This window comes from Octopus sinensis, linkage group LG4 (assembly GCF_006345805.1).
Source record: "Octopus sinensis linkage group LG4, ASM634580v1, whole genome shotgun sequence".
NCBI classification, from domain to species: Eukaryota; Metazoa; Mollusca; class Cephalopoda; order Octopoda; family Octopodidae; genus Octopus; species Octopus sinensis.
The window spans coordinates 22,131,384-22,144,996 of record NC_043000.1 but is presented as its reverse complement, the minus strand read 5'-3'; the positions used below and the strand labels follow the sequence as shown (position 1 = coordinate 22,144,996).

Genomic DNA, 13,613 nt, shown 5'->3' with positions numbered 1-13,613 from the left:
TAAATTTATATGGGAGTAGAAAATGAAACTGGGTCAAGCTCTTGTCGTTTTCAAGGGCATTGATGACGTGAAATTGCTATAACCGAAAATCGATCCCTGGTTGCTGATAGGAGCATAACTATTATTGGCACTGTTTGTTTCCGTTCCCTATAAAATTCTCTTCCTCACCGTATTTACAGATCGATGTTCTTAATGACAAAATATAGCGAATATTTAGAGCTTTTGATTTTATTATTCAACTTTCTTCAACAAATTTAAGCTTGCACCTGTCATCTGATAATGGAGCCAGCTTAACATTGAAGTATCCCACACAATAAATATCTTAAGCATGATTTATACCTCAATTTTTATGGCCAAGACACTGCAACATCTGTAATTAGAGATTTTTTCTTCTTTTAAATTTGTTTTGAAGGTAGCTACTTCGTCAGCCATCGCTTTACGCATACTGAAGCACTTAGACCACGAGTATACTCAATTTACTATAACCATTATAAGTTATGCATTTGTTTTAATTCCTAAGTTGCTACTGTTTTGTTCTGGGTCAAATCTGATCGCGCAGGTCTATAGGAGGTGGTTTCAGCCGGTTGATCGGTCCAGGATCCATAAATACCTAACAGTACACGCACACAAACTCAAACATCTTTCAATTTTGGATGGATACTCCTGCCCCGAGGGAAATGAAAGCAGTCTTGTTCTACTTTGAAATTTCTCTGGAAGGCCCAGCCTAAGATCTAAGACTTTCTAAAATCTTTTATGCTGTCATGCTTTGGACTGTTCTACTCACTGTGTCCTTTTCCTTAGGATGTTATTTGTAGAACATTTCGATGTCATTTCTAAGTAGGTTGAGTGACCATGTGCATATTTTCTCATTAGCTAATTGGTTAAGCTCCAGGCTAATTTAGTTAGTGCAAATGAAGATCAAACTTTCTGTATTGAATCAAAATGCTTTGAGGTAGCATTGATTTTTCAGGTTTGTTTAGTAATATTGACTACTCGATATCTAAAACCTTTTATCATCTTAAACCAGTATTATTTTAAGGTTTTTTTGTTTCCACTATAATATGGATTACAATAAAATTAAGGAGACACTTATTACTATTACTTATTACTTTATAGTCACATTGGTGAAAAATTTAGTGTCAGACTAAATACCTTGTGGTAGTTATTCTGGCTCCTTTTAGTTCCAAGCTGAAAATCCATAGAGGTCAATTTTACCCATGTGGAATTCTTTTTTCATTACAGACAAAAAAATCACAATGGGGACTAAGAAAACTTGAGATGGAAGCAGATACATTATTGGCATTCTGATAAACAAACCAAATATACTGGTAAAGTGCCAGAAATGAACAGAGTAATAAGAACATTAATCAATAATTATGGCAATAATGTTCTTACAGCACAAAGAATAACAACTTCAATCAAATCCATTACCCAGCCACCTAATTAGATAATCTGAATAGGAATTCAAGATTGTACAAATAGACTTGAAAAGGCATAATGTTTTCTTTAAATAAAATACTTAGATATAGAAAATAAAGATCCATTTATTATCACAACAGTATCATGAAAGATAGACAGATAGATAGATAGGTAGATAGACAGACAGACAAATAGATAGATAGATAGGCAGGCAGACAGATAGATAGATAGATAGACAGGCAGATAGATAGGTAGATAGACAGGCAGGCAGACAGATAGATAGACTCACTCATACATGTATGATTATGAACTATAAAGTGTTTAATAAATTCAACAATCCTACTTTAGCATACAAAACAATAAATTATAGATTTCTCTCTTTGGAAACAGCAAATTATTAAGTAGGGAAGTTTACAGGAAAATAAAATCACTCTTCCAAGTGAGATTTTGAAAAGATATCTACATAGATCCATTCACAAATCATTCTAGTCTTCAGACATTGAGGAAGCAAATGTTGGTATTGAACTATGATAGAATGATTTCTCAATAACAAAGTCAATCAAATCAACTGCAGACAGCATCAATCTATAAGAAAACTCAAACTTTTGTCTTAGGTTACAATAGTTAATTAAAAAAAGAAAAGAAACAAACATCACCATCATCATAGTTTTAACATACCCTTTTCAAAACTTACATCAATCAGATGAAGTGCTTTTCCTGTCACTAACACTCAAAGTAATATTTGGCCAGATATGCTCTTGCAAAATATTAGAAATGAATGACATTCATCTAGAACAATCACATTATATCAGGACAAGGAGACAAATACACACACACACACACACATGCATATATACCACGTATTTCATATAAGGACTTCTTTCAGTTACTGGCTGCCAAATCCAGTGGATGCATGGTAAGTAGCAAGCTACTTACCATGCATCCACTCCTACGCCTATATGTGTGTGTGTGAAATAACTAATTTAGTTCACAGACTCCCAGTACTACCTTTGCAGACCCCAGGTTGGTAACCACTGATCCAGAGTAAATTATTTCAGAGGAGATAACTTTGCAAACAAAGCGATGATCACAGTTGCATTAATTACATAAACCAACTTTCATACTGATTAACAGCCTGTTTAAAAAAATTAATAACTGAAAAAGATAAATAGTGACTTCAAAGTATAAACAGTTCACATCTTAGGATATTCCATAGAGCAAGGAAAGAACCTATACACAATCTAATTTCAAGTAATATACAATTAATATTATTGAATTTCATTTTCATTCCTGAACATTTTTAGTATATAATCAAATAATTTAATTTATTACAATCAAATATTACAAAATGGCATCAAATCTATTTTATTTATTTTAATCTAAATATTATCTCCCTTTAAAGATATTCACAACCACTTCTTAGTATCACAAATATTATATCTTTATATATAAAACTAAAGTTATGTGTGTGTATGTGTCTGTCTACTCCGATTTAGATTCCTAACTACTCCCACATTTTGCTGTGCAGTTTAACCAAAAGCGGGTATCTTATAGTCGTGATTCATATTGAGCCCTTCTGGGTATTAGTGCACGTCTACAATGAGTTTACGATTTTAAAAATATTTACCATCATTTTTCCGCATTTTTAATGATTTTTGCTCGGGTTATATAAGGGAAGTAACTCTCTAAAAATGCTTATATAGTTATTTCCCTTACAAACCCGAGCAACGCCAGGTGATACTGCTAGTCATGTATAGAATAAAATATTTATTCTTTTACTTGTTTCAGTCATTTGACTTTAGTCGAGCAAATCGAACCCCAGGACTTATTCTTTGTAAGCCTAGTACTTATTCTATCAGTCTCTTTTGCCAAAACACTAAGTTACTGGGACAGAAACACACTTAGTTTAGGAAGAATATAAATATGCAACATTAAATAAGTTCCTTTTCTTTGGGTCAATCAACCTCTGATCAGAGAGCATCAATCTTCCTTCTTCCTTGTTTCTGGGATTGATGGAGAAAGCATCATTATGCCTGGAACAATACAATCCTTACTCTTTCTATCTAACTACACATTATTTACCTGCCACCTCTCTCTCTCTCTCTCTTAAGTAGTCACTTAGATGAAGCTAATTGCCATATACAATGGACCATGGAGCTAAAGACAATTTGTTTGCTGCAACAACAAACAAGCTGTGTATACAAACAACTCAGAGAAGTTGTTTGCTAGATATAACAACATACTAAACATAAATTAAAGACCATCTTAGTAACCAATTAATATTGCTCTTCATTCATTTACATGATACAACATATTACAGCACATTGATTTTTATAATTCGTGACTCCATTGTTTTATACGTATATATATATATATATATGTAATGAATAGTTTCTTAGATTCTGAGCCAGTTTTCAAAACTGAATCAACATTTTCCTACAAGTTCCTTTACTATTGTTCATGGCTTTTATACTTATGAAATTCTGAGAGTCAATCACCACACTTAATTGACTGTTCTACTGTTTAAGTGAATATTTCAAGGCAGACACACACATGCACACACATACGCATACACACACACTCACACATGCACACACACATTGCTTCAACATTCATTTTTTTCTATTATTGCTCTTTCTAGAACCAACAAATCTGGTCTGAACCATGCAATCATGGAAAAGTGGGTGTTAACACATTGTTGGTGGTAATAATGACATACATATACATATATTAATACACATCAGATACACACACATATATATATATATATATATACTAGCTGAAGGTGACCCGCTCTACGCGCGGGTAAGAGTGTGGTTGTTACTTTCTGTTGCTTCCTTTCAGCACGTAAAAAGCACCATCCAAACGTGGCCGATTGCAGCGCCGCCTTGACTGGCTTCTGTGCCAGCGGCATGAAAAAAGCACCCACTACGCTCACAGAGTGGTTGGCATTAGGAAGGGCATCCACCTGTAGAAACACTGCCAGATCAGACTGGAGCCTGGTGCAGCCTCCTGGCTTCCCAGACCCCGGTCAAACTCTCCAACCCGTGCTAGCACGGAAAACAGACGTTAAACGACGATGATGATGATGATGATGATTCTCCCTCTTTGTTTCTCTCTCACTTTCCCCACTCTCTTACTCTTCCTTTCTCTCGGACTCTCCCTCGCTTTCTCTTACTCTCTATCTTTATCTATCTCTCTCCCATTTATAAACAACAAAAGATCTTGAGTAAGTTGAGAAATAAAATATTTAGAAAGATCAATCATAAATATCAGGCAGTAACAACAGAAAGGTCTGCTTCAAGGCAGACAGCAAAACACTTACATTTAAAAGGGACAGACAAACTAGCGAGCTGAATAAAAATAATAAAATATTGGAAACCAAAGTTTGAAGGGATAGAATCTGAGGATAGTAGAGTCACCATGGCTGGCATTTCTGAACGACGGACAGCAACGTTTTGACAGGTTAACGGCTGGCGTAAAATTTTGAACTTGATGTAAAAGAAAATCCCTAAACACCAAGTTTTGAAGTGATTCTTTCTCGTGACAGTAGACTCACCATGGCAAGCATTCAAAACTTTTTCATCATGGACGGCAACACATTGACGATTAAAAGGCTGGCGCAAATTTTTTAGCTTGATGTAACAGAGAATTCCTAAACACCCGCTCCTTTAAATTTTAATCCCCTTCCAGCCCCATTTAGACCCCTTTTCACATTTTGGTTAATATAACCCAATTTTATTCGGGTCTACTGGGGCCACATTTTATAAGATGAGGAATTTTGTCCTAGAGGAAAAAAAATTGTTGTCATGCAAAATTGCCAGCACTTTTAACATAGGTCTGCATATTTTCAGCTCAACCGATCACATAATGCACACATTATATATATATATGTATATATATATATGTGTGTGTGTGTGTTGGAGTCTCTATCATACGTGAGCATTGACGCTGAATTCGACTGGTAAGCAGGTAACCTTGTCTTTGTTGAAATAGTTGTGAGCTGCTGGAGTTATTTCTCTGACGGGTAATAGGAATTTCCATATCCTCCGAGGAAACAAACTGTTGACCCAGACAATTAGAATTAATTTTAATAAAAGCATCAATTTAACCCTTTAGCATTTAAACCGGCCATATCCGGCCAAAAGTATTCTGCCTGTTTTATGTTAAAACTGGCCAGATCTGGTCTCTCACACCAACCCTACAATATCGTTTTAAAAATTAACAGCTACCGCATCAAAATCTCATAGCTACAAGATAATGCATGATTAGTTCAAAACAATGTGAATAAAAAGCATTAATTTTGGTAGAATAATGTGAACACTAAAGTGTTAAGAAAAAATAATAAAGTAGTAAAAAATGAAAATTTAGCACGAAAAATTTGCAGGGTTCTAAATAAATGTTAAAATGTAATAGATACGAAAAACCTACGTTATCACCAGAACACGAACGCTCGTTGGTGTGTTCTGTTTGTATTTGCTCGATCGGCGCGTTGATAGGCAGACAATAGAATGCGATGGCGAGATTCATAATATTTGTTGTCATGATTGTGTGTTGGTGATGGCGATGGTAATTCTCTCTATGAATGCAGACAGATACATAAAAGAACGCTGTTTGACGAAGTGAAAGTGATGGGAAGGTAGGAAATAGAGTGAGTGAAAAAGTGCTGGGAAGAAAGGAAATAGCAAGAGTGAGTTGAGGAAGACAGATACATTAAAGAATGGGAGTGGACTTGTCAAAGTGGGTTTTTGGCCCTAGCAACGACACCTTTTAAGATAGGGATTTCTAACATAGCCCACGGGCATCGTCACCTCATTTTACATGTCCCTGTAAATTTTGGAGTCAATCCGACGGGATGTAGTGGCCTTGAAAGCGATCCAAGCGGTGGAAACATATTTCAGTTTTATATAAAAAGATATGTTGATTGTTATTGCTATAAGGTGGGCTGCAATTAGTCAAGGAAGGTCATGCAGTGTCGTGGCTCAATGTTGGTATATGGGTAACAGTTAGTTGGAAAATACCACATGGTGAACAGAAAATTCCTATCCCCCACATGGTCAATTTCTTGTTCACCATGTGGTATTTTCCAACTAACAGTTACCCTATATCAACATCAAGCCATGACGCCACGGGACCTTCCGCGACCAATCGCAGCCCACCTTATGGAAATAACAATCAACTTCTGTCATTCAAATTCAAAATGGCTGATGACTATCATCACACTTGAAACTCAAAAGTTACAACAATTTTGAATCAGACTGTTTTTATCCATATACATTATCCTCATTGTCATTTCGCATCTGCTTTCCAGGCTGGCAATGGATTAGGAAACTGGTAAGCTGGAGAGCTGCACCAGGTTCCTATTTGATTTAACATGGTTTCTATGGATGGATGCCCTTCCTAACACCAACAACTCCACGAGTGTAATGAATGCTATTTATGTTCCACTGGCACAGGTACCAATTATGTGGCACCAGCATCAGCCAAACTATGATTTTACTTAGCTTGATGAGTCTTTTGAAGCACAGCATATCAACAAAGGTCTCATTCACTTACACATATACATACAAATATATATGTATAAGCTCATGTTAGCATGGAAAATGGACATTAAACGATGATGATGATGTATGTATGTATATGTATATATGTATGTATGTGTATATGTATGTGTGTGTGTATATATATATATATGTCAGGTCACTTTCGAGTGCTACTGGCAACATGTAACCCAGTACAACCTGTTGCATGGTCGGGTCGTCGGCGACTAAACCGGCAACCCCACCAAGCTTGCTTGGTGAGGGGGGTGTTTATTGGACACCCTGCGGGATGAAAAACAAAACCCGTCAAAGGGCGGAGGAACTTTTGAGAGTCAACGGCTATCCAATAAATGTCTTAAGGCTGTATCATGCGCGGGGACATAGAAATAATCGGACTGAATACCTGATCGCATGGTTAAACCATTGGGAGTGAAGGACTCCTAGCCTTTGTAAGGGCATCCTTCTAGGGGAAGGTAACTCAGGTAACTGGGATAACTCCGACATAAAACCTGTGGCTCAATGGTTACTGATGATGTTGACTTGTTCTTCTTTTCGGATTATGGCTGCTGTTGCTTAGTGAGTGGGATTGACTCAGCGCACAGCCTTTCCTCACTTTAAAAACAATCTTCTTGCACAGGCATTGCACGATAACAACATTGATTAAGCTTTGTGAAATGGCCATACTCAATAACAAGGGGACAGCCACCATATATATATATATATATATACTTTAAGTATGGTAGATGAGTTCAGCAAAAATTTAGATTCAGATGAATATAGTACTTAAGTTGAGGCACCAGAAATTTAGTATGGTATTATCCATATAATTTCAAAATAAGGTGATTAAAATCAAGATAAGCAACAAGGATATCCAGAGGTAATGATCATTTCATGCAACTCCATTTAATTGAACAATGCAATCATTACATCAATTTATAATGTAGAGCAATCTTCAGCTGCACAAAGACATAGAACTTAATTAAATTAGAACAGATGGACATATTAGTATAATTATACCTAAAATCTCCAAGAAGTTAAGGAGATAGACAAAGGACATGTTGTACCTACAACATCATAGCTGTAACTAAAAATTTTCAAGAAGACACTACCTGTCACTGATTTTTTTGTTTTTTTATAGGGTCATTTTTAATTTATAGACTAGTTTATCAAATCCCATGTATATTTAAGGCTGAGAGAAACAGAGGGCAGCACCCTAAACAGATACCACCCTGTGTCTATGGATGTTGCATGTGTTTATGTGCGTTGCGTGTGTGTGTGCATATTATGTTCAGGTATTATGTGCTTGTGTGGGTGTGGGAGTTTGCATGATGTGTGGTATGTCTATGGAGTTGAAGAGTGTGGGGGGCTGCTCGTATAGTGGTATATGTGGTGTTGCTATTGAAGAGTGAGTGTGGATGTGTGGATAATGGTGTGTGGTGTGGGTGCTGAGAAGTGTCCGGTGCTAGTGTTTGTATAGTGGCATGTGTGTGGTGAGGGTACTGAGCCAGGTGGAATGCAGGTGTGTAGGTGGAGGGGGAGCAGTTGAATGTGGGATGCGTGTGGGAATCCATGTGAGGTCGGTGTCAGATGAAGAGAGGTAGTGAGTTGAACCATATGGTGCAAAGGAATGAAGAGAGAAGATTAATTCCTGCTCACGGCAAAGGCGGAAGTCCTGGTGGCCCCTGTGCAAAGATAGTCCAAATACAAACAGATGTTGAAGTGAATAACCGGTAGAGTGGAAGTGGCACAAGACTGGGGTGTCATTGGCGAGTCTCATGTCTCAAAGGTGCTCTGCAAACCAGTTAGCCAAGTGGTGTCCTGTTTGACCAATGTACAGGGAAGGACAAAGAGAGTAAGAGATGCAGTAAATAACATTACTGGAGGTGCAGGTAAAGGAGTCAGTGTCATGACAGGGACAGTGGTGGGTGCCAGTGAGGATGGTGGTGTTGGAGAGGTAGGGGCAGGTGTGAAAGCATGGGTGAGAGCAGAGGAAGGAGCCAGGTTGAGAGGCAGGGGTAAGGAAGAAACTGTGGACCAGAAGGTCACAAAATTTATGGGCTCATTTGAAAGAGTGAAGGTGTAGGTTAGGGAAGATGTATGAGATGGAAGAATCAAACTGGAGTCGCCATAAGGCTTCGAGAATGGGTCGTTGGAGGGGTAGGGTGGAGAAGCGGTAGATGAGGGGAAATGGGAGATGGGTAAGGGTGGGGTGGGTACAAGGAGAAAGAGCAGAGGCATGGTCCACAGATTGTGCCTGGGCAAGGACAGTGTGGATAATGGTAATGAGATATCCACATAGGATGAAGTGGCGAGCCTGAGTTGAGACTGAGTTTCAAATTTATGGTCATCACTGCAGAGCCACCGTAGATGGAGGAATTGGAAGTAGTGGATGGAGAGCTTGGTGTGGGTAGGGTGGAAAGAGGATAAGTTAAGGAAGGAATGTGAGTCAGTGTGTTTGTAGAGGGTGGAGGTGGTGAGAGTGGAGTGGTGTATGTTGACAAAAATGTCAAGAAACTTGATGGAAGAGTCACAGTGCAAGAGAATTTTAGGGCAGGATGGAAGGATTGGACAAAGGAGAGGAAGGAGTCCAAATGTTCGTGGGAGAGTGAGGTTGTGCTAATAGAATCATCGATATATATCATCATCATCATCATCATCATCATTTAACGTCCACTTTCCATGCTAGCATGGGTTGGACGGTTCAACTGGGGTCTGGGGAGCCCGAAAGCTGCACCAGTCCAGTCAGATCTGGCAGTGTTTCTACAGCTGGATGCCCTTCCTAACGCCAACCACTCCGAGAGTGTAGTGGGTGATTTTATGTGCCACCGACACAGGTGCCAGACGAGGCTGGCAAACGGCCACGCTCGGATGGTGTTTTTTATGTGCCACCGATACAGGTGCCAGACGAGGCTGGCAGACGGCCACGCTCGGATGGTGTTTTTATGTGCCACCGACACAGGTGCCAGATGAGGCTGGCAAACGGCCTCGATCGGATGGTGTTTGTTACGTGCCCACAGCACGGAGGCCAGTCGATGCGGTACTGGCTACGGCCACGTTCGGATGGTTTTCTTGTGTGCCACGTGCCACCGGCACTGGTACCACAAAGATACAAATTCCATTGATGTTCATCTATTTTGATTTGTTTTGATTTGATTTGATTTTCACTTGCCTCAACAGGTCTTCACAAGTGTCACAAGAAGGAAGGTATGCACAGGTGGACTGACTACGTCCCAGGTAGGGGCCACAGGTTATGGCCTGACTATATATATATATATAAACTATATATCCCTAATATATATATATACTAGCAAGCCTCCCAGCCTTCAGCCTGGTCTGTACAGTACTCAAATGTATTCATAAGGCACATATTGGCATCTAATGTAATGCCAATTTTCTTTACAATAAAAATTGTTAAAAGGTATTTCAATATTGCATAACATAATTTAAAGGGGGTTATGGAGAAAAAATGAGTGAGACAGAGGGGAGAAGAGACATCTGTCTTCTGTCTCTTCCTCGCTCTGTCTAACTTCTTTTTTCTCCCTAACCCCCTTTCCATCTGTCTCGCATATTTTTTCTCTAGAAAAGTATTTGGTAATGAGAGTGAGACACATATACAACCAGAGAGAGGGGGGGATAGTGAGAGAGATAAAGACATAGAGAGGGGTATATAGGCAGAGAGAAAGCAGAGGTCCTGCAGCAACTTCAAAGCTATAAATGTAATGTATAAACTTAGAGAAAGTCGGAGATGGATTGAGTGATAGGTGGAGTATTTTTTCACTCTGTAAAAAAGCATTACGGTGAAAAAGACAGTATGTGGATTGCCAGAAATAGGATCCAATACATCACCAACTTGGCGACTGGAAAATGTATTTGAGCATAAACAGTAAATTGGGCATGTCACATAGCATTAGAAGTTGCAGCTGTGTTGTGGAGACCTTCTGGCTTCATAGACATTTAGTTTCTGTCTTTGGGACTATTATTGCCAGTTTATCAGGAAGGATATTATTTTAGAGGCTATCAGCAATTAAGGATAATGTCATAAAATGCACTGCTATTGGCTGTGTAATGAATTCGATGCATGGACAGACAGGAAAAAATGTGCGAAAAGAAGAATTTCTTTGGTGCTTTCATTGGGTGCTTTTCTAGAAATTAAAATATAAAATATATATAGGACACATGGCCTAGTGGTTGGAGGGTTTCCCTTACAACAATCGTGAGACCATGGCTTCAATTCCTAAACTGGATGGTGCATTGTGTTCTTGAGCAAAACACGATCTCATTTTGCTCTGTGATCATTTCAATGCCTGACATATTGCACATCATGCACCTGTTCAGGCAACATCAATTTGATGGAGGGTATGAGCACATACATTTGATCACTACAAGAAAAAATAATTTGTGCAGGTCATTCGGCAAAAAAAAAGCTGAACACTCATGCATCACCTTCAACAACAGGAGAGTCCATATGTATGTGTGTATGTAATAACATAAATAATATATAAACATATGCATATATACATACATATATGTACATACCTACATCTATATGTATATATACATGCATATATGGGCACAGGACACCGAAAAAATTTTGAACACAATGAGAAATGAAAACATAAAAGCAAAAACATGGAGACAAACTTTCTTTCAAACAACGAAAAAACAGAGTACAAGACATACAACACAAGGAATATTCCCCTTCTTCAGTTGTCCCTGTTTCGTCTACTCAGCATTTCATATGTATGTATATATGTATGTATGTATGTGTGTGTGTGTGTGTGTGTGTGTATATATATAGTCGAAATTTACAGAAAAGCAAAAGAGGAAGGAATAAGAGAAAATAAACAGAGAGAGAAAAAAATACTTGTGAATGTAACGATCAAGCATGGTGACTGGTTGGGAAAACCATATGTATATATATATTTATATATGTATGATATCTTATATTCATAGTATATTATGTTATATTATAATATAAATGAATTATTGGATTGTCAATTGAATTTCTCTATTTAATTTATTGTTTATATATATAAACAATAAATTAGAGTGATTCAATTGACTATATATATATAATTCTTTAACAAGCTTAGTATTGACAATGACTTTTTGTACCTCCAGCAGTGAATACAATATTTGACTTCTTGGTAGTTAAGGTTTCTTCATTCTTTAAACAGGTCTAAAGAATGCCCAATCAGCATCGGTTTCATTGCACCAATACTGCCAGCATGTTAGAAAACATGACTTTCTCTGTGACAATGTGGTCCTGTTCCTGTCTTCCAGATGATATTTAGGATCTGTCTCAAGGATTGCATCATGAATTCATGAGTGAATTTAACTGTTTGCAACCTAATATCTGTGCCACTGATCTGCACAATAAAGTGGGTAATACTATTTCTTGTTATGCTTTGCACTTGGACTATAATGTGATTGTTATTCTAAAGTTGCCCTATCAACCTTCCAAATGTCAAACTGGCCTTGCTCATCCCCCAATTTTGTTCGTTACTGAGCCTACTATCATTATTAATTGCACAACCTACATAGGTAAAGTGGTTTGCTTGTACTAGTTTCTACCCTTAGATGATAACCAATACAGGATGTGACATTGGACACACATCAGGGCTTGGTTATTAGAGAACTTTAGTCTTCTGGATATTAATATCTAAGCCAAACTTTTGGACCACCTTGCTAAAAGCATCCACCAGGTTCTTCATATCCTTCACACTCTGGGAGACAAGGACACAATTATCAAAAGAAAAAAAAACATTTCTCTCATTAACATGTGGTCTTAGCCATAACTTTGAGATGTAACACCTTAACCCTTTCGTTACCGTATTCATTTTGAGATGCTCTGTGTTTCTTTCAGTTATTTTAAATATAACAAAGAATTTAGTAAAATAACTTAGTTATCATTCAGCTAGTGTTAGGATCATAAATTGTGACTAAGGTTTGGTAGGAGATTTTAATTCAAAACTTATGAAAACAAGACATTTGTATTACAGAGCCAGAGCCGGTTTTGGCCGGGTTGGTAACGAAAGGGTTAAATAGGCTAGCTGCAGATTTCGCCTGTTTCTAGATACATTCAATTGAATTGTGGAACACTTCCATAAACACCAATATACAAATAGAATGAGAATATCTAGTATACAACCTTACTTGACTCCCACAGTAATATTAAACTGTGCTTAACTGGAGTTCAACTTGAGATAACTTGAGCCCACCAGACTCAATCATACACATGAACTTTTGAACCGTAAAGGATTAAAAAGTGTGTAACATGGTGACAAAATAGCACTAGATTTACTTAGCAAAATTACTTGAAGATATACTGCGAAAAACGAGAGAATATGGTGAGTCAAGTTCTTCTTTGACTTGCATGTTCATTGGACACTACATCAGTCAAAAGTAAAACAAAACAAAGTAAATGTGTAATTTATACAGAATTAGAAATGATGCAATAACGTGGATCATTTTGCAAATGATTGAATATGTAAATCATTTTCCACAAGGATTCAGGAAAAGAAATTTGCTCAAAGGGGATGAAATGTGTATGATTCTCAGACTTAACCAATCACAAATGAAAATGTTATTCCTGTTGTTCAACGAGTGAGATTACTTCCTAGAGCAATGAAGATAACTGTAACAGTTATTACA

The 13,613-nt window shown here is 37.6% G+C and overlaps 1 protein-coding gene across 1 annotated transcript in view; it reads right to left on the bottom strand.

Annotated features, from left to right (window-relative positions):
• LOC115210958 (dual specificity protein kinase CLK2) overlaps positions 1 to 13,613 on the bottom strand; it is a 119,123-nt gene that overhangs the window by 91,417 nt on the left and 14,093 nt on the right. The window lies entirely within an intron of this gene.